The sequence below is a fragment of the Pleurodeles waltl genome, chromosome 5 (assembly GCF_031143425.1).
Source record: "Pleurodeles waltl isolate 20211129_DDA chromosome 5, aPleWal1.hap1.20221129, whole genome shotgun sequence".
Classification (NCBI taxonomy): domain Eukaryota; kingdom Metazoa; phylum Chordata; class Amphibia; order Caudata; family Salamandridae; genus Pleurodeles; species Pleurodeles waltl.
The window spans coordinates 1,587,882,237-1,587,907,255 of record NC_090444.1 but is presented as its reverse complement, the minus strand read 5'-3'; positions in this window follow the sequence as shown (position 1 = coordinate 1,587,907,255).

Genomic DNA, 25,019 nt, shown 5'->3' with positions numbered 1-25,019 from the left:
TTTTATTCCCTGCAGGTGAATGGAAACTGTTCCCACTCACACCGAGCACACGCCCATCAGCTCTTGTGACATGTGCACTGGGGGGATAGGTAGACAGCCCCTGACTTACTGGTGACATGACCAATGGCCCACACTAAAATACTGACTTGGAATGTGTGCAGCATCCACACCCCTTGCTGATGCAATGCCATTTATTTTTATCGCCAGCACCAAGCTACATATATTGCAATGTTGCAACAATTCCACCTGATGAAATTGGAAGCTAACAAACTTAAATGATGGCCTGGGCAGGTGTATTCTACTAACTACTCTTCCTGTGCCTGGCAGTCCTTAGTATGATTCCGTTCTGGGGTTCTGTTTGTGCTGGAAGAGGAAATGATAGATTCTAAGGGATGTTATGTATTAGTTAAGGGGCGAATAGACAGTGGACATGCACTAATTGGTAGTATATACACACCCAATACCGAACAGACTCTTTTCCTACATAAGCTATTGGAGGTCCTGTTACTGGAGTGGGATCCCCTGGGTACTAGGAGGTGACTTTAATAGCGTATTAGGCATAACACTAGACCGATCCCCCCCCTTTGCCTAAAACTGCGGCATCCTCTAACGTGTTGTGTCTCACCCACTGACTGCGCAGCTGGAACTTATTTGACATATGGAGCATCCATAACATATCTACCAGAGTTTAGTCTTTCTATTTAGCCCCGCACTGGCTCCATGTACGTATAGGTAGACTGACTTGCACCGAGGACCTTGTCCAAAATATAACATGTACTGACTATCTGGGCCGCACCCACTTGGACCACAACCCCCAATACTTGCAGTTAGATTGGGATGCAAGCCACCTCCACATCCCAACATGGCTATAAACAGCCTGAGGCACTTTAGGACCCCGCTTTCCATGAGTCTGTGCAACAGATTACATTAATTTAACCATGGCTCTACCAGCACTTATTCCATAGAAGGGGATACCTTTAAGACAACCCTACGTGGACATTGCTTTGGGTTATCATGGAATATGCATTGACAACTCAACAGGGAGGTGTCCGCAGTAGAACGGCAACTATTACACCTTGAAACAACTGTGACACAATACCCGCGCAATCACCCACCACTAAGGCACAGAAGGAGCACTCTGAACTACTGCAGAGACTGCGCTATTTGAAACTACATTGCCCACTCCGCCAGAACGCATGCCAGTGCGGATAGAGTAGGCTCCCTTGTTGATTGGCTGATAATGCAAGACCAACCCCACCACCCCATAGAGGCCTTATATTCAGAGACTGAAACACTCCTTTACATGCAGCGTGATATACATAATGAACTGCATCAACACTATGACACACTGTACCAATCGATCATGACATCGCCTGCAAACAATATTAACTCCTTTCTTTCCAGAATTCCCTTTCCCCAGAATACGTCACAATAATGAGCCCATCACTTTGCATAAGATGCAAGATGCCATCAAAGCCCTTGCCACGAGAAAACACCCCAGTCCAAACAGACTGCCAGCATTGTTTTATAAGGCATATACCCAACAGCTTGCACCAGGCCTACTCAGCCTCTACGAGGAAGCTCTTACCAACGTACGGCTCCCCGATACACTCTGCAACACCATCATCATATCATTACCTAGGCCACATAAAGATCTGACACAACTATACCCATATAGACCATTGGGACTGTTGAACACCGACTATAAAATACTAGCCAAAATTATGGAGGACCATTTGGCATCTCTGGTCCATGCCCTGGTACATGTAAACCAAAATGGTTTTGTACCGGCCCGTACCACATCACACAATCTACACCGATTTTTCAGTATCCTAAAACATGCACCGCCTCATTGGCCCCAGGCAGGCTGTTTAGTGCTCGATTAGGAAAAAGCATTTGACTCCCTGGAGTGTCCATTTCTACTCCAATTCTGTTGAGACTAGGATTGGGAACTCGGTTCACACAAATGGAGCGACTATTATACAACTCGTCTAGAGCCAGAGTTAAAACAGGCCACCATGTGTCTGCCCCCAATAGCATCGAGAGGGGCACACAACACGGATGCCCATTGTCCCCTCTCCGATTTGCCCTAGCCATGGTGCCCCTGACTATTACCTTAAGCGTCCTGGCTGAGACTGGGGCATACCCATGGGAGATGGGACACATGCAGTATCCCTTTATGCTGACAATCTGCTCATTTACTTGAAGGATCTATCCCTCTTTCCCATGTCCATCACTGACACATTGAAAACTTATGCATCACTGCCTGGACTGCATGTCAACTGGTCTGAGTCATGCATTTTCCCATTCATGCCATCCATGCCTAACCTATGCCCATTCCCGGACACTCTTCTCTGACCTGTCAATCCAACACCTTCAAATACCTAGGTATTCAAATTTACCACTCAGACACAGATTTATTCAATGGTAACCTAATACGTGCTACAACATCCCTTAAATCTCAGATGACCATCTGGCGGTCCCTCCTCTTATCAGTGACAGGTGAGTGGCACTTCTGAAGATGGTCACCTTACCTCAACTACTCTACTTCTATGCCAACCTTCCATTATATGTTCACGCCTGTTTTTTAAGCCTCCTAGCATGCACCATCTGGGAATTTGTTTGGAACAAATCCCGGTGCAGGTTAGCGCTCATTAAATCATACAGGTCCACAGACCAAGGCAGCCTGGCGCTCCCTAATTTTGAGAACTATTTTCTGGTGGCCCAATTACAATGGATTTAGAGATGGCTAGCCTCTTCCATTTGATTGACATGGCTCCAATATCTCCACCTCGGACTGCCATGGAAATTCAGCGATTATTTCATCCCTGTGCTAGACATCCCTCGCTCCATCCTCGGCTTTTGAGTGTGACACCACTGCTTCCATAGGAGATTATTCCATAGTAGGGTAATTATCCCCCATGCCCCAGGCATTGCACCACATGGCCCTCATACCGCTGCAATAGTAGAATTGATGTCATGGTACACTGCTGTAATACACACCTTGGGCGACCTCTATGATGATAGTGTCTTACTCATGTATGAAACTCCAATGGAAGGGTATGGCTTACCACCAGGTGGCTTCCACCTTCATTACTCACTAATTAGAACATTGGGACAATCATGGGGAGACCTGAGCCAAGACCCGCTCATGCACCTCACTCTGCAATACTTGCCCTTTTTTGGCAATGGTACACACTTGGTGCATTGGCTGGCAGACTTGTTACGTTAGCACACTTCCCAACCGCTAACAACACTCTGGAATCAATGGGAACTAGACCGGGGTATGCCACACACAGACAAAGAATGGTCACATTTACTAGAGAGCCCAACACGGATACCATGCACTGCCCGATTTTGTCGAATCCAGTATTATATTACCCAGAGGGTCTATCTCACACCTGCTAAAATTAATAGATATTACAACTGTTCGGATGCAAAATGCCTGCACTGTCATCTCCTAGATGCAGACTTACTGCACATATTATGAACATGCTCACAATTGCACTGCTACTGAACTGCAGTGCGGTATAAATTGTCACACTGTGTAGGCCGAACCATATCGTGCTATGGGAAGCATGCATTCTGGGACTCTTTCAGAGGGGCAAAACACACAGGGACACATCCCTGTTTTTAGATCTAGGTCTTATCTTAGCCAAGAGACTTATCACCAGTTAATAGTGCTCACTTGATGCACCACATTATTTTGTGTGTCTCCAATCAATGTCAATGGGCGCAAGTGAAGAGTGTTGTATCGGGAAGACAACCTTGGCCTCAGTAAGTACCCAATAGCTTTTAACTGGGACACAATATTGGCTGACTTATACTTATCAACCTGATGCACCTACACAGACTATTATCGGGGGATGTGGAGAATGTTCCAGGAACACCGACTCTACTCATGTCACCGACCATAACACATGTGCCACAATAACCTATTCACCCACTGGGACTTCTGCACTCCCCCCTTCAGCCTGCCCCCCCTAACCTATTCACCCCCGGGGACTTCTGCACTCCCCCCCACCCCTCCCAGCAACACTACTGGTATTTCCAACAGGAACAGCAGAGAACAAGTTCTCAAAGATCGCTTGCTTCCAGCTTTAAATACACCCTCTTTCCCCACCACGCCTATCCCACCCCCAGTTAAAGAAGCTGTGACAGAGTTAATATAAAATGTTTGAGATGTATCTATTGCAGGACACAACTGCCCATCACTAACCCTGCAGCCGCTTACTTACACAAAACCTGTTACAATTGCCCTCCCTCACACTATGGTACGAAAGTAACAATGATTCCAACGCTGCCCATTCGACTCTTTATGACATGAGGCAATAAAATATAAGAATTCAGCCTGTATGGGAAGCCATTCATGTCAAAATTACAGCTCCCCATATTGGACACCTCCTGAAACGCATAGTGTGCTGCAAAATGAATATGAAACACACCAAAATGAATGTACTATGTGTCAAAATAATTATGATACCTGGCAGAGTGAATCTGAATTGAACCAAAACAAATATGAAACCTTGCAGAATGAATATACTACTTAGTGATTAATTTGAATAATACACACACCAAATTGAATAAGAAATATATTGAAATATATATAAATCATACTGAAATTAATATGGCCCTCACTGTAAACAATAAAGCAATCACTGAAACTAATACACTATTCACCAAAAAGAATGGGGCATTTCTTGAAATGACTGACTTATGCCAAGAGAAATGTGACATACATTGAAATTAATATGGAAGATTAGAAATAATATAAAGTATTGAAATGAATATATTATATTCAGAAAAGAAAACAATGCACATTGAAACTAATACAATGTACATTGAAATGAACATTAAACATGTTGCAATGAATTTGAATTGTGTTGAAATCAATATTACCGAGATAGCAATGAATATGAGACACACAGAAATTAATAGGAGATGATTGAAAATGAATATGGCTTGTGTTGAAATTAATGCAATCCCATTGAATTGAAGTTGACATGCCTTCAAATGAGTATGACCACAGCTGAAATTCACATGAGATTTGTTAAAATGAACATGGCGCGCCTTGAAATTAATATGACACATATTCAAATTAATATGATACATATTCAAATTAATATGATATATGTTAAAATTGCTAAATTGCATTTTAAGATTAATATGACAAGTGTTAATATGAATATGACATCCATTGAAATAAACTTAACATTGATTGAAAAGAATATAACACATATTAAAATGAATATGACATGAGTTGAAATGAATATGACCTTCATTGAAATTAATTTGACATGTTTTAAAATGAATACGAGTAACGTTAAAATGATCATGACATTTATCACAATGAATATGGCTTGCATTGAAAGTGATGATATACATTGACATGATTATGATATATGTAGCAATGGATATGATTCATGTTAATATTAAGATGTGTTAATATGAAAGAAACATCCATTGAAAGAAATATGACACATGCTAAGATGAATATAACATGCAATGAAACAAATATGAGCCGAAATGAATTCAAAATGTCTTAAACTGAATATGACCAATGCTGAAATTAAAATGAAACTTGTCAAAATATGTTGTGCTTTGAAATTGATATGATACACAGCAAAATAAATACTCCATATATTGAAATTAATATGACCTATGTTGAAATGGATATGACCCGTGTTAAAATTATTTTAGCAGGTGGTAAGGTGAATATGACATCCATTGAAATGAATGGCATTCATAGAAAGGAATATGACACATGTTAAGATGAATATGAGCCACTCTGAAATGAATATGACACCTGGTAAAATTAACCTGGCCCACATCAAAAGTAATATGACATTCTGTAACATGAATATCACACAGAAAATGAAACTGTGAGATAAATGTAACATGCTTTGAAATTAATTAGGCAAATATTGAAATGAACACAAGCCATGTTTAAATGAATATGACTGCTGTTAAAATGAATATGGCTTGCTCTGAACTTAAGTTGATTTGCTTTAAAATTAATATTACATATTGAAATCAATGTTACATATTCTCAAAGGATCACATTACGAGTTTGGCGGTTTGTGCACCACCATGGCGGCGGTGTGGCCGCCATCTGCTTGGCAGTCAGACCACAGTATTACGATGCTGGCAGTCCCATAGGGAAAGACTGCCGCAGTCCCGCCAGCAACACCAGGCAGCGCAGACCACCGCGGCGGCGAGGCAGGCCAAAAAGGCCTGCGGAGCCAGTGTTTCGGATGGAAACATTATGATGTTGCTTACCGCCAGCATGACCGTGGCAGTCCACCCATCACACCCCAGCAGGTGGAAACGGAAAGCATAAAGGAAGCAACTCACCTGCAAGCAGTGTTACATGACCTGTGCCGCCATGGAGCCCATCACACACACGTCCTGCCGCAGGTGCTGCTCATCGATGGACCCACACAGCACCCACATTGCAACACAATGGAAGGTCACTGGGATGCACAATAGGTTGCGAAACACACATCCAAAGCTCACTATGCAAACAAAACCTGCATAATACTGATGGCCACGTCAGGAGCATTCATGGACACATTTCACTTTGCACATGCCCCTAAAACAGCATTTGCATAGGAACTGACCCTTCATGTATCTCAGGGGCACACAATATTTGAGCCAAGTGATATGCCTAGCTGCCAAATGTGTAAGCGCAAGTCAAGAAAGCACATACAACGTCAACAGCATGGTCCAGACATCTAGATGATGTAGCTGTAAGGTACACACATCTAAGTGGACACATGGTCAGTCAAATCCAAAGGAAGCTACCACAATTTAACACCCTCCATGTGTGGACAAACAAAACTCTAGCTCCCACACATGAGACGAAAGTACAATCTATATCAGGGGACAAATCTTCACCATACATGCTGACATTGGCCAACACAAGATGAAATACTTACCCTAGCAAGCATAACACAATGCAATGACAGCCCAATTGGATCAACACCCACATATCCATACAGTGAACATCTACCCTTGTCTTGGGTGACCAACACTTCCCACAAAGTCAGATATTGAAAAACAACAACAAATGTGGTGGATGTGTCTGTGGGTGTTGTGGTGGTGTCTGGGGGTATGGTGACTGAGGTGTGTGGGGCTGTGGGTTGTGAGCTGTTGTAGGAGGCTGGCCTGGCTTGTAGTGGGTACCTTAGGTACTTACACCTTATACCAGGTCCAGTTATCCCTTATTAATGAAATGTAGTAGTGTTCTAGCAGCTTAGGCTGATAGAGGTAGCTGTAGCAGAGCAGCTTAGACTGAACTAGGAGACAAGCAAAGCTCCTACAAAACCACTTATAGTTACACAGTACTTATACACAATAACAGACAATACTCAGAGTTACCAAAAATAAAGGTACTTTATTTTAGTGACACAAGGCCAAAATTATCCTAGAGGCAATATTCCTTCTGAAGGTAAGTATTATACACAATATATACACTAGAAACCAAAATCAGGTAAGTAAATAGTCAAAAGATAGTGCAACCAATAGAAGATACCATAGAATGCAATAGGAAGAAATAGGCCGTTGGGCAACACAAACCATATCCTAAGAAAGTGGAATGTGAATCACGAATTCCCTCCTAGGCAAGTGTAGTGTGTAGAGGGGCGCTGGGAGTGTAATAAAACTACAAAGGTTGGTAAAATACCCCACCCCAGAGCCCAGGAAAGTAGGAGTAAAGTACTGAAAGTTTCCTCAGGACACCCTAAAAGTCGTGAATAGAGTTATTGCAAGAACCAAGCAAGACTGCAAGCAACAAATGGTGGATTCCTGGACCTGAAGACCTGTAAAGAGAGGAGGCCAAGTCCAAAAGTCTCAGAAGATTCCAGGAAGGGCAGGAGCCCCTGACAACCTAGAAGATGGTGCAAAAGAGGTTTCTCCAGTTGGAAGAAGTCTGCAGAAGAGCACCAAAGAGGATGGCTATGGGTCCCTGTGTGATGCAAAGGTTGTCCCATGTGGAGATGTTGGATGCAGGCGAGTTGTTGCGCTGGATTAGTCCAACAAGCCTTGGTTCAAGCAATGTCGCGGATTGTGTCAAAATGGTGCTGCCTGGACCCAGGAGGGACCTGGGGGCCTCAACTCGGACTGAGGAGGCAGAGGGGGCTCCCAACACTGACCAGGCAGCACCCACAGAGGTCCCAGGACATGGGGACAAAGAAGGTGCAAATTCTGGTTGCTGCAGCACTACAAAAGAAGGTCCCACACCGCCGGAGAACAACTCAGCGAGTTGAGCGTCGCAGGATAGAGTGCTGGGGACCTGGGCCAGGCTGTGCATGAAGGATTCTTGCAAATAGTGCACAGAGGCCTCAGGAGGTGAAGATGACGTGGTGCACAGGGGTACTGTCGCAAACGGGGAAGGCAAGCTCTTACCTCCTCCAAATTTGGACAGCTGGACTTTAGGACAGTCTGTGTCGAAGGGGTCCACCATCTGTGTTCCAAGGAGCACACTCGTTATCAGGAGAGGAGTCCCAGAGAACTGGTCGTCGTCTTAGAAGGTGCCTGCTGGAGCAGGGAAGTGACTCTGTCACTCCACGGGAGATTTCTTCGGTCCTTTTGGTGCAGGGTGAAGACAGGGAGTCCCCAGAGTGTGCACACCATGGAAACTGTTGTAGTTGCTGGCTGGAGCTGAAGTTGCAGAGTCGCAGTAGCCTTTCTGGATACTCTGTTGCAGTTCCTGGAGCAGTCTGCGGTTGATCCGAGGTCAGAGGATGAAGCAGGAGTTGCAGATGATTCCTGGTGGAAACTTGCAAGTCAAATCTGAAGAGGAACCCACAGGAGAGACCCTAAATAGCCCTGAGAGGAGGGTTGGCTACCTACCCAGGTATGCACCTATCAGGAGGGGTCTCTGATGTCACCTGTTGGCACTGGCCACTCAGAGATCTCCAGAATGTCCCCACACCTTGGAAAACAAGATGGCTAACGCCAGGGACACAATGCAGGAGTTCTGGGCACCACCCCTGGAGTGGTGATGGACAGGGGAGTGGTCACTCCCCTTCCATTTGTCCATTTTCACGACAGAGCAGGGACAGGGGGTCCCTGATCCGGTGTAGACTGGCTTATGCAAGGAGGCCACCATCTGTGCCATGTAAAGCTTTTCCAGAGGCTCTGGGAGGCTACCCCTCCCAAGCCTGTAACACCTATTTCCAAAGGGAGAGGGCGTAACACATTCCCCCCAAAGGAAATGCTTTGTTCTGCCTTCCTGGGACTGGGCTTCTCAGGCCCCAGGAGGGCAGAACCCTGTATGTGAGGTGGCAGCAGGTGTAGCTGCAGTACAAGCCTCAGAGAGCTGGTTTGGCAGTACTGGAGGTCCATGGTGGAGCCCACAGGATGCATGGGATTGGACCCCCAATACCAAATTTGGAATGGGGGGTACAATTCCATGATCCTAGACACCTTACATGGCCATAGTTACCATTGTGAAGCTACATATAGGTATTGACCTATATGTAGTGCATGCGTGTAATGGTGTCCCCGCACTCACGAAGTCCAGGAATTTGGCCCTGGACTGCTTGGGGGCACCTTTGCTAGTGCAAGGGTGCAGTCACACTTAGTAACTTTGCACCTAGCCTTCAGTAAATGAAGGTTAGACATACAGGTGTCTTATAAGTTACTTAAGTGCAATGAAAATGGCTGTGAAATAGTGTGTGCACTATTTCACTCAGGCTGCAGTAGCAGTCCTGTGAAAGAGTTTGTCTGAGCTCCTTATGGGTGACAGAAGAAATGCTGCTGCCCATAAGGATCTCCTGGAACCCCAATGCCCTGGGTACCTAGGTACCATATACTAGGGACTTATAAGGGGGTGTCCAGTGCGCCAATTGGAATTGGCGTATTAAGTCACTAAACTATAGTGACTAATTTGGAAGCAGAGAGAGCATAAGCACTGACATTCTGGTTAGCAGAACTTCAGTGACACAGTTAAGCACTACTGACAACACACACAGTAGGCCAGAAACTATGAGCACTGGGGTCCTGGCTAGCAGGATCCCAGTGAGACAGTAAAAATACACTGACATACACTCACAAACAAGCCAAAAGTTGGTGTAACCATGCTAGAAAGAGGCTACTTTCTCACAGGTGTTGTCTGGGTGTATGGTGGGTGTGATGAATGTGTCACTGGGTGTTGTGGTGGTGTCTGTGGAAATGGTGGATGTGGTGTGTAGGTCGGTGGGGGTGTCTGTTGAAATCGTGGCTGATGTGGTGTATGTGGATGAATGTTGAGTGCCTGCATGCCGGTGTGCCTGGTAGAGTTTGTGTCGTTGTGTGCCACTTGTGTGTGTTGTGGTTGGTACATGCGGATGTGTCTGTGTGCTTAGGACAAGTAGGGGAATAGGGAATTTGGATAGGGAAGAGAGAGGTGGTGGGAGGGAGGATTGGGGATGGATTTCTGTCATCATTGAGGAGGCCAGAGCCTGAAAAGATCTCTGTAGGCCAGGAACCATCGAAATCATGAACACCATCCACTCTGGCTCTCCATATGACCCCTGCACTCACCACATCCTCAACAAAGTAAGCTCCGTCATCGCACCCCAACTACGGAAGATCATCAACAGCTCCTTCGAGTCTGCCACCTTCCCGGAGAGATGGAAACACGCCGAGATCAACACCCTCCTCAAAAAATGCAAGACCGAAAGGACCTCAAGAACTTCCGGCCTATCTCCCTGCTCCCCTTCCTGGCAAAATTAATCAAGAAGGCTGTCAGCAGACAACTAACCCGCTTCCTCGAGGAAAACTGCACCCTGGACCCTTTCCAATCCGGATTCTGCAGCAACCACAGTACCAAAATCGCCCTCATCGCCGCCACGATGACATCAGAACCATACTGGACAACGGCGAAACTGCGGCCCTCATCCTCCTGGACCTCTCGGCTGCGTCCAACACCGTCTGCCACCACACCCTACACTCACGCCTCAGCAATGCAGGAATCCATGAGAGAGCCCTGGACTGGGTCACCTCCTTTCTCACCGGCAGAACCCAGACAGTCTGCCTCCCCCCATTCCGCTTGGAGGTCACCAAAATCATCTGCGCCGTACCCCAGGGTTCGTCCTTCAGCCCGACACTCTTCAACATCTACATGGCCCTGCTTGCTAACATTACCCGATCCTACAACCTCAACATCATCTCATATGCCGACAACACCCAGCTGATCCTATCCCTCACCAGGGACTCCGCCAAGACCAACCTCCACGAAGGAATGAAGGCCATCACTGAATGGATGAAGAGCAGCTGCCTCAAACTCAATTCCGACAAGATGGAAGTCCTCATCTTCGGCTCCACCCCCTCTGCATGGGATGACTCCTGGTGGCCTGCCACTCTCAGAGCCGCTCCGACTCCCACCTACCACGCACGCAACCTAGAATTCATCTTGGACTCCCCATTACCCATGACCCAGCAAGTCAACACCATCTCCTCCTCCTGCTTCAACACCCTCCGCATGCTCTGAAAGATCTACAAATGGATACCCACCGAAAGCAGAAGAACAGCCACCCAAGCCCTCGTAAGCAGCAAACTGGACTACGGCAATGCCCTCTACGCAGGAACCACAGCCAAACTCCAGAACATGCTGCAACGCATCCAGAACACCTCTGCACGCCTCATCTTGGACATCCCCCGCCACTGCCACATCACAGACCACCTGAGAAACCTGCACTGGCTCCCAGTAGACAAAAGAATTACCTTCAAACTCCTTACCCATGCTAACAAAGCACTGCACAACACTGGACCAGAATACCTCAACAGATGGCTCTCCTTCTACACCCCGACACGGCATCTCCGCTCCGCTCTGCGGACCTTGCCCTTGCAACTGTCCCACGCATCTGCAGAACTACAACCAGCGGTAGATCATTCTTGCACCTTACCACCAAAACGTGGAACACTCTTCCCATCCACCTGCACCAGACCAAAGACCTCTTTGCCTAAAGGAAACTTCTCAAGACCTGGCTGTTTGAGCAGTAGGAACACCCCCTCGCCCCCTCCTCAGTGCCTTGAGACCCTCACAGGTGAGTAGCACGCTTTACAAATTCCTGATTTATTGATTGACATGTCACTATGAATGTCTTCCAGGAAAGCATTTGTCTGAAGTTGGCTTACCAAACCCTGGATGGCATTCACAATGGCAGTCTGCCCCACAGAAGGCTATTGACCTTCTGATACTCCTCTCACTCAGGAGGTCAATAGCCTTCTCACTCAGGGCAGCAAGCAGGAGTAACAGGGGCTGGCACTGAGGTACCTAGGGCACAGGAGACACCCACCGTCTTAGGTGAGTGGGCATGGCCAACTGGGTGGGGAGCAAAGAGGAAGGGTGGTGCTAGTACTGGGGGTGGCAGACAAGGATGGTACAGGAACAGTTCCTGATGGGTCCCTCACCACTAGGGAGTGGCCACTAGAGGTAGAATCTAAAGATGACGAGGTTGATCCTGTATCCTTGGTGGCACTCCCCTCACCTTCTGGGCCACTGGGTCCCTCCATGTCGGTGGTGTCATGACTGGAGGTACCGTGGCCAGATGCTTCCCCACTTGGTTTTGCCCTGTCTCCTTCACTTGCCTGGGATGATGCTCCAAATACAAAGAGGAAAAGGGTCTCCACATGTTCCTGATCACACCTGAACAAAAGCTGTGATTTACAAACAGTACCATGATGTCAAGTAGGTCCCAGCAACAAACTACTTCAAGGTGGTTCCTACATGAATTATACATATGCATGTATGTCATATAAACTGTCAACAGTTGCTCACAGGAAAATCAGGTCTCACATCTCCAATTGCATGGGTGAAGTTGTGCAATCATAATAACCATTGAACAAGTAGAACACCATATCACCTTCAATGCTTTGCCTCATGGAGCATACCTATTACCTGTTGTCATACAATAGTAGGCCAATGCCAAGTTCATTCCAACAGATTCCACGCAAGGTCATGCAGACATCTATTTGTCAAATACGCAATAACACAACAATAAGAAATGATGCTCCAAATCCTGCCATGTTGCTGACAGCAGTACAGTATCCTGAAGAAGGTGACATGGAAATACTCACGTCACACTGGAAACATGTCAACAATCAACACTTCACCATGTGTAAATTGTGAAATGGAGGTAGTACTAATGTACTCAGATATACTACATATTTGGCATGGAAATGTACACTGTACTCAAAATGTGTAAATTGACAGGGATATATGTTGCTAAAATACATAACACAATAAAACAGCTAGCCCCCGGAAAACAACCACTACTACATGGCACCCCTTACAATGACAAACTCTGATTGCATCAGTAGAAGCCATTAGTTCTTTGTATATTGGAGAGGCACAGGGATTTACAAGCACTTGTAGAAGGCACGGACATGTTGCCCATTGGGAAGCTACATCACTGTCTCCATTTTGGTCCTGCAAACCCAGATGTCCCTGGATGAATGGTTCTACCCAACCACATGTGATTCCAACAAAACTGCAAGTCACTCCATGATGTGTGCCAACACTCAGGCAACACATCTTTCACATTTCACATGTGCAGTGCACTTTGCCACTTGATGCCACATCAATGGCATGGAAATGGACATTGTGTGTAAAACCTCTAGTCCTACATGTCATATCTCTCATTGCTACTGAAGTTGTACATGCCAAATGACATGCAATGATGGGTGAGAGTATGTGTGAGCCAACAATCAATGGTGACACACTCCTGTCTGTGGCACCACATAAAATGTAGCCTCATTGCATATGTCCAATTGCAAAGACAGGTTGGCATGCAACTATATGTGAGGGAATACAGAACTTTTCCTGTGAGCACAGGTAGATGAAGCATGAAACAGCAGTGCACACATTTTGTTAAAAGAGAAGGGGACACATGCTAACATGTCAGCACAAGGAATTTTGGCAACAGTGATGGGCCATAAACCATGTCAATGGGCATTACCCACTCACCAAGGGAAAGTTTTGATTTGTAGCTGCACCCAAAGAACAATGTATGCTCTGACACATGTGTGATGCCACCTTCACATGTCAGACAGTAGTGAGGCACCAGCACTCATCACACACTGAAAACAAGTGGCCTCTTGGGAGCAGATGTCAATTTACTCACTTGACCAGACACATGGCTGAGGACAGTGATCCATCACTTCTTTTTCTTTGGACTGTAACACTGAGGAGTAGTGGTATGTTGAGTAGAATTTAGATCCACTACAACAACAAATCTTCCTTGATTGATCACTGTACAAAGCAATGTGTTGTCCCTGGAGAGCAATTGTTTTGTGGATTGTACTCAGTTGTGTCCTAGGTCCCTGGGCTACCAGGCAAGCCACATCAATATGCACCAAGGGCCAGATGTAGGAAACGATTTGCGACTCGCAAACGGCAAAAATTGCCGTTTGCGAGTCGCAAATGTGAGTTTCCTATGCAGAAATGCATTTTGCGAGTTGGGACAGACTCGCAAAATGCATTTCCGACTCGCAAATAGGAAGGGGTGTTCCCTTCCTATTTGCGACTCGCAGTGGGATGCAATTCCATTTGCGACCGCGTATGCGGTCGCAAATGGAGTCGCAGTTACCATCCACTTGAAGTGGATGGTAACCCACTCGCAAATTGGAAGGGGTCCCCATGGGACCCCTTCCACTTTGTGAATGGACCCAAAAATATTTTTTTAGGGCAGGGAGTGGTCCAAGGGACCACTCCCTGCCCTGAAAAAATACCGAAACGAAAGGTTTCGTTTTTTTTTTTAAGTGCAGCTCGTTTTCCTTTAAGGAAAATGGGCTACACTTAAAAAAAAAAAAACTGCTTTATTAAAAGCAGTCACGAACACGGAGGTCTGCTGACTACACCAGGCCTCCATGTTTGCGAGTGCCGTGACTCGCTATGGGGCCGCAATTTGCGACCCACCTCATGAATATTCATGAGGTGGGTCATTGCGACCCCATAGCGAGTCGCAGTCGGTGTCTGAGACACCGTACTGCATAACATTTTGCGAGTTGCAAATAGCGAGTCGCTATGACTCGCTATTTGCAAGTCGCAAAATGTTTCTTTTCTACATCTGGCCCCAAATTACTTATCTACACAAACAGTTACTCATCTTGTGTGTCACACATGGTCCATCCCCAGTCATCAGGAGTAGATGTCAGAACATAACACATTAACTTGGCTGTGTGACAGGCAGTAATATGTCCTGTACTCTTTGTGGCTGCTGTGTGACAGGCAGTAATATGTCCTGTACTCTTTGTGGCTGCTGTGCTCCCTGCAAATGCCCATCAAGGTCCGGGTATGCTACTGCCAGAATGCAGGCCCCTATGGTGGTCATGCTCTGAGGTGTGCCCGCCCACGTTGGGAGGACAGCCCTATCTTTATCTCTGAGATCTTCTGGCCCAGCACCTCAGGTCCTTCCACCTCTTGCAACAGTGGGCACTTTGCCGGCTATGGACCCCCAGGGTCTGCACCTCCTGGGCGATGGCTCTCCAAATCTCCTTCTTTTGATGGGTGTTTACCTATATGGATGCAAGAGACAAATCAAGCGATTACAAACACAAGTTTTTGCTCAAATGGTTGTGTCACACACGTCACAAACACCAAGCATAAAATGGGCAATTTGTCAACACACCACAACTGTGAAGCACATGCCAATAAGTACAGGGACATGATTACACACTTTTGGATTCATCTGCAGACTAACCACTACCCTGCTCAAGGCCTACAATGACTAAGCAGGCCTAATGACATCAGCTATTTGATGCTCCAGCAACATATACTGTGATGTGAGCCACAATGAAACACCACACAGCAATGTGGTTTCTGAAGGGTAAACTCGTTAGGCCTGACTGGACAAACACATTTACACTCTGCAACACTGACTTAATGCATACAGTCCCTACAGGCAACTATCATAGTACAGACTTCACCCTCACACTTGAGTGACAATGAAAGGGCTGGCCTGGTGAGCACAGAAAGTATCTTCCCTGTGCATGTGTGGACATGTGGCCTACCAAATGCAGACTTATGTCACTTCAGAGTAGGTTTCGGTGGTATGTACCTGTACAACAAAACACTCCTTTAAACATATGTTTCTAACCTACAAAGAGAACAACTCACTGCTGGGGACCTGGGCCATGTTCTGCATGAATACATTTTGCAAATAGTGCAGAGAGGCCTCAGGAGGTGAAGAAGACACAGTACACAGGGGTACCGTCGCTCTCTGGGAAGGTAAGGTCCTACCTCCTCCAACTTGTGTCAGCAGGCACTTAGGACAGCCTATGTCAATGGGGTTCCCAGAATGTGCACACTGTGGAAACTGTTGCAGTTGCTGGCTGGAGCTGAAGTTGCAGAAGAAAAGTATCCCTTGTGGATACTTTGTTGCTGTTACAGCGGTTCCTGGAGCAGGCTGCGGTTGATCCGAGGTCAGAGGATGAAGTAGTAGTTGCAGAGGATTCCTGAAGGAAACTTGCAAGAAGAATCTGAAGAGAATCCACAGGAGAGACACTAAATAGCCCTGAGAGGGGGATTTGCTACCTTATCAGGAGGGGTCTCTGACGTCACCTGCTGGCACTGGCTACTCAGAGCCCTCCAGAGTGCCCCCACACCTTGCAAAGCATGATGGCTGAAGTCTGGGACACACTGGAGGAGCTCTGGGCACCACCCGGGGGTGGTGATGGACAGTGGAGTGGACACTCCCCTTTCCTTTGTCCAGTTTTGCACCATAGCAGGGGACAAGGGGTCCCTGAACTGGTGTAGACTGGTTTATGCAAGGAGGGCACCACCTGTGCCCTTCAAAGCATTTCCAGAGGCTGGGGGAGGCTACCCCTCCCCAGCCTGTAACATCTATTTCCAAAGGGAGAGGGTGTAACACCCTGCTCTCAGAGGAAATTCTTTGTTCTGCCTTCCTGGGACTGAGCTGCTCAGACCCCAGGAGGGCAGATTCCTGTCTGTGAGGTGGCAGCAGCTGTAGCTGTAGTGCAAGCCTCAGATAGCTGGTTTGGCAGTACCCAGGGTCCATGCTGGAGCCCCCAGGATGCATGGAATTGGCTCCCCACTAGCAGATTTGGAATGGGGAGACAATTCCATGATCTTAGACATGTTACATGGCCTTATTCGGAGTTACCATTGTGAAACTACATATAGGTATTGACCTATATGTAGTGCACATGTGTAATGGTGTCCTCGCACTCACAAAGTCCCAGGAAATGGCCCTGAACTATGTGGGGGCACCTTTGCTAGTGCAAGGGTGCCTTCACACTTAGTAACTTTGCACCTAACCTTCAGCAAGTGAAGGTTAGACATATAGGTGACTTATAAGTTACTTAAGTGCAGTGAAAATGGCTGTGAAATAGTGTGTGCACTATTTCACGTAGGTTGCAATGGCAGGCCTGTGCAAGGGTTTGTCTGAGCTCCCTATGGGTGGCAAAATAAATGCTGCAGTCCATATGGATCTCCTGGAACCCCAATGCCCTGGATACCTATGTACCATATACTAGGGACTTATAAGGGGGGGGGGCAGTGTGCCAATTGAAATTGGTAAATGAAGTCACTAGCCTATAGTGACAAATTTAAAAGCAGAGAGAGCATAAGCACTGAAGTTCTGATTAGCAGAGCCTCAGTGACACAGTCAAGCACTAGGCCATAAACTATGAGCACTGGGGTCCTGACCAGCAGGATCCTAGTGAGACAGGAAAAAACATTCTGACAATCAGGTAAAAATGGGGGTAACATGACAAGGAAGATGGTACTTTCCTACAGCAGTATTTCATTATCAGGCTATGTAAAATACCCCCTGTATATGTCCTACCTTTTAAATAAACTGCACCCTGCCCATGGGGCTGTCTTGGGCCTACCTTAGGGGTACCTTACATGTAGTAAAAGGGAAGGTTTGGGCCTGGCAAGTGGGTGCCCTTGCAGGTTGAAATGGCAGTTTAAAACTGCACACCGACACTGCAGTATCAGGTCTGAAACATGTTTACAGGGCTACTCATGTGGGTGGCACAATCAGTGCTGCAGGCCCAATAGTAGCATTTGGTTTACAGGTCCTGGGCACGCATGTTGCACTATACTAGGGACTTACTGGTAAAACAAATATGCCAATCATGGATAAACCAATCTTCAGGTCAATTTAGACAGAGAGCACTTGTTGGCGGTATTACCGCCACTTTATCTCCGTAATATGATGTTTGAACACAGGAAAAACTCAGTAAAACAGATTCAAACAAATGTAAAATGTTGTTATTTTAAACTTCAGTATTGAAATGTCTTTATTCTGGGTGATATTAATGTAGTCAATATTGTGTGTTGCAATATATTTGAAAATGTATATGTTTATTTAAAGGTAACAATATTTTTGTTTCCAATATTTTTCTTATCGATATAAGTAAAAATAGATATTTTTAACTGCAGTAAATTGGTTATTGATATTTGTGTATTTATTAGGTAAGTACAGGAAGAGGATATTTTTGTGAATAATATTTTTTTCAGATATTTTTCTGAATCAATAGTGTTGCTATCGATGTTATGTCATTGTTCTACATGGCTATGGAAAAGTCCACTGAAAGGACACAGGACACTCACTGAGAAGCTGTGCACACATAGCAGCCCAATTCCTTCATGGCCGGTATACCTAAAATCTTGTTAGGACTGGAAACTGAGGCTTGGGCCAAAATCAACAAGGTTGTCTCTGGCATAGTGAGCATACACTGGGTTGGGCAGACTATGGTGATGTTGGATGGAATACTAAGGCCATCATTACAACTCTGGCGGTCGGTGATAAAGTGGCGGTAATACCGCCAACAAGCTGGCGGTAAAATAAACTGGAATTATGACCACGGCGGAAACCCCCAACACAGACAGCCACTTTAACACACCGACCACCACGGCGGTAGCAACAAGCACTGCGGCGGTAACCGCAAACAGCCAGGCGGAAGACAATGTACCGCCCACTGTATTACAATAGACCTAATTGCCATCTTTTCTTGGGTGAGACCAACGACAACAAAAGCACTACAGAAACAGATCTCAGAAGTCAAAGGACTCACCTCTGGAGGCTCAGGGAAGAACCACGCCGCCATGGAGCCCGAACTGCAGGTGTTCCCCATGCTGGTCTACATCCTCCTACACCAGGAATACCAACGCCGGCGACGACGACCACGGTGAGTACTGCCGCCTAGCACACAGGGGAGGGGGAGGAAAAAGAGAGTGACACACAACACTCAACACCCCCACCCCCAACAACATACACACAAACAGATGCAACAGCATTACACATCCTCCCGTTCCCCTCAGAAATAATGCAAGGACAAAAAGAAGTGATTGAAGTGAGTGTAATAAGATACAACTCTAGAAATATGTCCTCAAAATTCAAAACAGAAGGGAGGGACACTGCCCAGTCCATAATGTCCATGGGCCACAGGGCCACATCACATAGGCCAAGGCCCCACCTTACTCCTGCATCAACACGTAGAGAGCACTGCTGGGGCATCAGGTCGAAAATACACAGGCACCTATAGGGGACGGGGAACGGTAGGCACCTCAGCTGGAAGATGGTACAACACCACTTGTCCTGGAGGGGGCAACATGCCCTGTGCGATGTCCTGAGGAGTGCAAAGTCACAGTCTCTCAAGTGGGTGGTCTGCCCACTGCTTAGTCCTGGAAAGTGCAAAGCCACAGTCTCTCTAGTGGGTGGTCTGCCCACTGCTTGGTCCTGGGGAGTGCAAAGTCACAGTCTCTCTGGTGGGAGGACTGCCCACTGCTTGGTCCTGGGGAGTGCAAAGCCACAGTCTCTCAAGTGGGTGAGTTGCCCACTGCTTGGCCCTGGGGAGGTCAAGGCCACCTGGGTTACCCACTGCTTGGTCCTGGGGAGTGCAAGGCCACAGTCTCTCTAGTGGATGCCTTCTTCCACTGGTTCTGGAGGGGGCTTTGTGCCCAGTGTGCTTCATCCTGGCAAGAGAGGGTGAGTGGATGCCTTCTTCCACTGGTTCTGGAGGGGGCTTTATGCCCTGTGATGCAGATCTTGGGGAGTGCAAGGTCACAGTCACTCACCTGGGTGTCAGACCCACACAATTTGCAGTGGGCAGGATGCATTACACTCTATGGAGGCAGGACTACACACTGCCCGGCGGCGGCTGCTCAGTGGTGGCAGTGCCGGTGCTGGTGGCGGTGTTGGCAGTGGTGGGAGGAGGCTCCAGCCCATCCCCTCAGCCTCGGACGGCTGCCCACTGGAGCTGCTGCTGCTGGCAGTGGTGCTGGTGGCAGTGCTGGCAGTGGTGGGGGGAGGCTCCAGCCCACCCCTGCAGACTCAGATGGCAGCCAACTGGGGCTGCTGCTGCTGGCAGTGGCGCTGGTGGAGGTGCTGGTGGCGGTGCAGGTGGCGGTGCTGATGGCGATGCTGGCAGTGGTGGGGAGAGGCTCCAGCCTGCAGCCTCGGATGGCTGAAGCACCATGGTTGGTGTTGGGGGCTCAGATTCAGTCACAGCACCAGGTCTCCTGTCCTTCCTGCCTGCAGGGACAGGCACTGTGCCCTTGCCCTTGCCATTTGGTGGTGCCTCCTTGCCCTTGCCGTCTGGTGGTGCCTTCTTCCCCTTGTAAGCTGGTGGTGCCACCTTGCCCTTCCCCTTGTAAGCTGGTGGTGCCTCCTTGCCATTCCCCTTATAAGCTGGTGCTGCCTCCTTGCCCTTGCAGCTGGTGGTACATCCTTGCAGACACAACGCCAGTGCTGATGGGTGTTTCCTTGGAGCCTCTCACACCTGCAGTAGCTGGTGAAACTACAGTGGCCATGGACTGGATGGCTGACGTGCTAGCCTGGGTTCTGCCCACCCTGGCCTGACGTGAAGGATGGGGTTGGGGGAGGGGAAGGGAAGAGGTCAACAGCGGAGAGGAAAAGCTTCTTAGGGATGTTGGGGCGGGAAAAGGTTTGGGAGTGGAGGAAGAGGGAGTGGTTGTAGGAGGTATCTGTCTGCAGTGTTTGGGTGCAGGTGCATGGGCTGGATGCTGTTGTGAGGTGGATGGCTGTTGGGTGTCTGAGTGCTTGCGTTTGTGTACTTTGGGAGGAGGGGGCATAGACACAGTGGGAGAGGACACAGGGGACGTGTGCATGGATGTGGGGATGGTGACTGCCAGTGAGGGGCGTGTAGTGATAGGTGTGATGGTGATGGAGGCAGTGGGTGTGGATGTAGTTAATGCAGGGGTAAGTGGAGACGCTACTGGGAGGGAGGTGGACGACGAGGTGGAGGGAGACACAGTGGAGGCAGTGGATGTTGTTATGTCAGCATCTGGATGGTGTTTGTGTGAATGCCTGTGGGATGATGTGTGGTGCTTGTGCTTGCCTGAGCCACTCCTGTGTGTTGTCTTGGGTGCATGCTGGTCTGAATGTGTGCTTGGGATAGGTTGGGGTTCAGGGGAATGGGACTGGGCAGAGGAAGTTGGAGGTGGGAGGCTAGAGACAGGAACAATGGATGCTATCAGGGAGGAGGCCAGAGCCTGGAATGATCTCTGTTGGGCTGCTACGCCAGAGTGAATGCCCTCTAGGAATGCATTTGCATGTTGCAAATGCCCTGTCAGGCCCTGGATGGCATTCACTATGGTTGACTTCCCAACAGAGATGGATTGCAGGAGGTCAATAGCCTCCTCACTCAGGGCAGCAGGGCCTGAGTTGCCTGGGGCGAAGGTGATGCCCACCCTCCTTGGTGAGCGGGCACGGGAAACTCACTGAGGGGATGCTGGGGGGGGTGCTGGTACTGGGGTGGCGGCTGTACCTGTAGTTGGGGTGGCCACAGAGGTGCCCGCCACCAGTAGGGAGCTTCCATCAGAGGAAGTATCACTGTCAGAATTGTCCCCTCCTGTCTTCACCGTGGTGCTCCTGTCGCCCTCCGTCCCACTGGTGCCCTCAGCGTCGGTGGATTAGTCCTCCTGGGCCATGTGGGATGCAGCTCTCTCCGTCACCAGTGCCTGTGCTCCTCCACCAGATGATGCTAATGCACATAAGGACAGGATGAGAAAACAAAAAGGGGGGACGAGACAGAGGATACACTTGGTCAATGGCAGCAACAACACCACAGTTGGCGTACACAACACACAGGGATTAGCCCTACGCACTAGGCAATGCACTACCAGTCACAATGCTAGTCACCATGCCATCGACAGTAATACCTAACACCAGTTGCAGCATACCTGAGACCCACAGAGCCCTGCCCAGTAGTGGATGCCCACTAGCTTGGTTGGAGGTGTAGTTCATCAGCCCCTGCCCAACATGGAACCTTCCCTGCAATGTCTATCCTGGCCTTGGAGCACCAACAGGCTCACATCCCCCATCCAGAGACCACCTCACCATGCGCAAGTAGTATATTTGGACCTGTACTCACTCACCCTTGTGGCTGCTGTGATGCCCTCAAGCACCCATCCAGCTCAGGATAGGCCACTGCCAGTATGCGGAACATCAGGGGGGTCAGGGTTCGACGGGCTACCCTCCCTCTTTGGGAGGCCATCCCCAGCTGGGCCTTCGCGTCTTCCGTGCCCAGCATCTCAGGTCCACCCACAGTTTGCGACAGTGGGTGCTCCACCTGCCGTAGACCCCCAGGGTCCATACATCCTTGGTGATGGCACACCATATACCCTTTTTCTGATGGGCCTTGATCTGCAGAGGAAACACACATAGAAAAAGGGTATCAGTCATACCGTCCGGCCTGTTAAACCAATGGCCCACCATATCCCTCCCATCCTCTTACGCACATACATTGCCCACCATACATGCAGCACGCAGCCCAGCACCCCTCAACCACCCCCCTTACAAGAGGCCCTCACAATCAGCACTCCATGCATTCATGCCCCATGCATCGTGCTCACAGTGTACTCACCTGTTGGGCTGGAGGCTCATACAGCATTCGGTACTGGGGTAGGACCCCATCCACTAGTCTCTCAAACTCTGCAGCAGTGAAGGCAGGGGCCCTTTCCCCAGTGACACCAGCCATGGTCGGTCCCAGACACAGGCCACAGCAGCACTTGCAGTGTAGGTCCTCTCTTGTTGAAGGTCAGGTAGCAAGTGAGTGAACAGATAGAAAATGGCATTCACTTCTGCGGCGGTGTGTACCATCACCGCCGGCGTACATCACCATTGGCTACCATAACTCATAGGACACAATGTTAACCAATGAGGAGTTGCATGGCGGTACTCGCCTGTCCATCCTCACAGGACAGGCGGCCGCCATTTCAGAGGGGGGCAGGCCATGGCACCTAACTGCGTCACAGCACACATAGGCACCATTTGAGCCTAAACATCAACATACTGTTTCTGTCACAACATGCAATGCACTTCACATTTAGGAAATGTTGAAAACTGACCAGATGCTCATCGTTTTGCTCCCTAGATTACAACTGCTGAGGATGAATAGGAGATGGAGACATCTCCCGTGTACAGGCCCCTGATGGATTTGGCAACAATGGAGGACAGGCACATTATCCTCACCTACAGACTTGACAGGGCCACAATCCAAGAGCTGTGTGCCAATTGAAGCCAGACCTGATCTCTGCTATCCGTCACCCCACTGGGATCCTCCCTCTTGTGCAAGTCCTATCTGTGCTCCATTTCTTGGCAACTGGCTCCTTCCAAGTGACTGTGGGCTTGGCAGCAGGAATGTCTCAGCCAATACTCTCAATAGTGCTTACCAGAGTGTTGTCTGCTCTGATGAAACACATGTGCAGCTACATTGTTTTCCCCCAGGTGGAGGATTTGGCCGCAGTTAAAGCTGACTTCTATGCAATGGGACATATCCCTAACATTATTGGGGCAATAGATGGTACACATATTGGCTTTGCCCCCTTCTCCCCGGAGAAATGAACAGGTGTTCAGAAATCGAAAGAGCTTTCACTCTATGAATGCGCAGATAGTGTTCCTGGAGGACCAGCACATCTCCCATGTGAATGCAAAGTATCCTGGCTCTGTGCATGATGCCTTTATCCTGGGGAATAGCAGCATCCCATATGTGATGGCTCAACTCCAGAGGCACAGGGTGTGGCTAATAGGTGAGCCCATGGTCCCCACCCAGTATATGTTGGTATATGGGTATTGGGCTGGCCCTAAGGGTTCGTGTCTGGCTAACAGGTATCCCTCTGTATTTGCAGGTGACTCTGATTACCCCAACCTCTCATGGCTACTGACCCCAGTGAGGAATCCCAGGACAAGGGCAGAGGAACGTTACAATGAGGCACATGGGCGAACAAGAAGAATTATAGAGCAAACCTTTGGCCTCCTGAAGGCCAGGTTTCGGTGTCTCCATCTAACAGGTGGTTCCCTGTGCTACTCACCCAAGAAGGTGTGCCAGATCATCGTGGCATGTTGCATGTTGCACAACCTTGCCTTATGTTGCCAGGTGCCTTTTCTGCAGGAAGATAAGGCTGGAGATGGGCGTGTGGCAGCGGTGGACCCTGTGGACAGTGACGAAGATGAGGCAGAGGATGAGGATGTGGACAACAGAACAGCAATCATTTGACAGTACTTCTAGTGACACACAGGTAAGATACTGTAACTTCACCTTCCATTGCAGTTTTGTATTGTACATTTTCACTGGCAGGCTAATATTCCCACTACTATGGCCACTCACTGTACCCTTTGACATGTCTATTTACAGATATATGTGCCCCACTCTGGCTCCTGGTGTATTGACTGCAGCAAACTACAGATCATACCTAAGTATACATTACTGTACAGTTGAATTGCAATGCCTACAGATTGTGAAACAAATATATAGTTCATTCACTTGACAGACTCAATACTTGTATTTTTTAGAAGGATATTTATTCATGTGCTAATAAGTGGATGGGGTATTGCTATAGGCAGGGTGGTGGTGGAGGAGAGTCCAGGATAGAGTCCAGTCTATTTGTATCACAGGTGCATTGTCCAAGGGGGCATAGGAAGTGGAGCAATGGCAGCTCAAGGTGGATAGCGTGACAGAGTGGGACACAAGGGTGACAATCAGGAGAGTCTTATTTCCTGACGAGGATCTTGGCAATGTTCTCTGGCTTCTGCCTGGAT